General features: G+C 24.9%; 1 long non-coding RNA gene across 1 annotated transcript; it reads left to right on the forward strand.

Annotated features, from left to right (window-relative positions):
• Positions 1-780: 780 nt before the first annotated feature.
• LOC107954273 (uncharacterized) lies at positions 781-1,689 on the forward strand. The gene is made up of 3 exons (XR_001699473.2): positions 781-892; positions 997-1,083; positions 1,464-1,689. It is a non-coding gene; the product is annotated as an uncharacterized lncRNA (long non-coding RNA).
• The last annotated feature ends 977 nt before the right edge of the window (positions 1,690-2,666 follow it).

The following is a 2,666-nucleotide window of genomic DNA, read 5'->3' on the forward strand; positions in this document are numbered from 1 at the left end:
AAACACTTTTTTTTTACCTTAATGCTGTAAAACACTTTATTCATTAGTCTTTTAGAAATAAAACGTTTAAACCATATGGAACTAAAATGATTGGGTAAACTACGTATTCAGTAATATGAGTTTACCAACATTCTTATTTTGGTCGCTCGATAATTGTCAATTATTTAATTAATTGACTTTTAAATTCTAAAAATATAGATATTCTCTTTGTTATTATTTTAATTCGAATAAATAGTCCAAATTGATAATAAAAACTTAAATGAAAATTTAATTAAATTTTACAATAAAAAAATTAAAGCTAAACTTGTATAAGCTCAAAAATATTTGAGAACATGAGAAAGAAAAACTAGCATTGATTGAGAAAGAAAAGTGGAGACTTTAGGGGAAAGTGTGAAAATATATTTTTTATTATTTTTTAAATATTTTATATATTTTTATAAATTTAATACTTTTTGAATTTTTTTATGTATTTTTTAATTTTAATTTTGTATTTTCTTAGTTTGTAGAATCATGAACAAATTGGTATAATGTATAAATATTAAAGATTATAATTTTTTTTCAAAATTAGGATTATATCAAGCCACGTCAGCATTACGTTCAATGAACAAATCCATTTTAAGGTAGAGTGATTACAATTGACAACTTATCTAACAAAAGTAACTAAAATTGACAACGAATCTAAGAGGAGTGACTAAAATAACAAATTTTTTAAATGGATGACCAAAATAGGAACATGGGTAAACTTGGATGACTAAATATGTAGTTTACCAAAACTCTGTATTTACCTGTTAAAAAAGTTAAAAACCCTAAACACCTTGAAAATTCTTATTTTTTATTCAATATCGATGGCTGCTGCGATTCAACCAAAGACTTGTAAAATCTTTCAAATCAAGTCTTTCCTCTATCTCTATCGCTCTTTCACTTTTCTGGGATATTTTCCCTTTTGCGTACAGATTGTGAAATGAAAACTTTTTTTTTTTTGGTCGTTTCTTGCAGGGGTTGTTTCAAAGAAGATAGGTGAGATTGGTAGAAAAACATGGTTCGCATTAGCTGCATCCTTTTCAACCCGTCCAGTTTTAGAGTGTAAGAAAAGCAGGAAGAGTCCCTGTGATGATTCCCCCGACATTGTTAGACAGTATCATAAATTTTGTTTCTTAAATGTCTTGATTTTGAACTAGTTTAGGAGAAGCCCTGAAAACATAATTACTATGAATTGAGTTGTTGTATTGGAATCATATGTTTTGATGGTTAGATGATGTTCTTGACTTGATAATTAGATTTTAAGTGAAAGAGTATAACCTCAAACACACCTGTATGTATTGAAATGGTTGTCTCAGATGTTTAAATCTTGGTGTGAAAGAATATGCATAGAAGGTACCCCTCAGAGTATGAAGAGAGATATGTGGAAATGGTTAACCACAACAAAAGGGTTCTGAATCAATTTTGTGGTCTGACTTCTGCAGAGGTGCCCAAGCCGGGAGCCTGGAAGAAGTAGAGAATCTGTTGAAAGGAGCAGGGCAAGAGCAATGAAGTTGGGACTGATTGATAGAAAAGAGAAGATGAGTTCCAATGAACAGCTATGGTTTAGGACCTAATGAGTATCATCTTAATAATATGCTGTTTAGTTTGACGTGTATTTTGATGTTTGGATGACTTGTTGCTAAGGTTATGCTATTTTATTTATGATCACTACTGCACCAAAACACCATGCTTTTATATAACCGTTAAACTTAGTCTGATATTTTTGCTATTTTTAAAAAATTTTAATTAACGTATTTAACGAAATATAGAAATAAATCTTTATCAATTGAATCATTTATTTAAAATATAATAAGATTAAATATGATATATTTTATTAATTATATGAAATATTTTAAAACTTTAACTAAAAAAAATCAAATTAAAACAACTAAAGTTAGGGAACATGTTGCTATTTTAGATTATACACATGTAAAAAGGATAGATAATCCGTATAAAAAATATATTTTTAGAGATTTTGATTTTAATATATAGAAAATAAAATTATAAATATCCTTGGAAAAAAAATTAATGAATAAATAACTTGTGATGTATTATATTAAATGCATTTGGTGTAGTGATGCATATAAAATTTGTATTGTTAATTATATGTATATATGAAATTTTGATTTAATTGTATATATTTAAAAAATCTGAATATATGTATATTTATTTTTATATTAGATTAATATAATTATTTGCGTATATAATATCCCATGTAAAATAGTGCTAATTCGATAATCTGTTAGTAATTTTTAAAAATTAAATTAAATGAAAATTTTATATATAAAATCGCACAAAATTAAAGTTCATGCATAATATTGCATAGGCATAATGACTTATTTGACCCTCTAACTTAATAAAAAAATTATTTTAACCATTCATTTAATTTTTCGTCTTTGTTAAATCACCCAAAAAGGATAGAATAGTTAACTTTGTTAGCGTGACATACACATGGATGACATATTAATAATTAATTAAATTTTTAAAATCTAAAAATCTAAAAAAATTAAAAAATATATATTTAATGTATTTGTTTTAAAAAAAAATAATTAATTATTATCAATAAAATTAATCAACATTAATTTTATTTATTTATTTTGAAATGTTTAAAAATTAAAAGAAGAGAAAAATTGAATTAAAGATTA

This window comes from Gossypium hirsutum, chromosome D07 (assembly GCF_007990345.1).
Source record: "Gossypium hirsutum isolate 1008001.06 chromosome D07, Gossypium_hirsutum_v2.1, whole genome shotgun sequence".
In the NCBI taxonomy this organism is placed as follows: domain Eukaryota; kingdom Viridiplantae; phylum Streptophyta; class Magnoliopsida; order Malvales; family Malvaceae; genus Gossypium; species Gossypium hirsutum.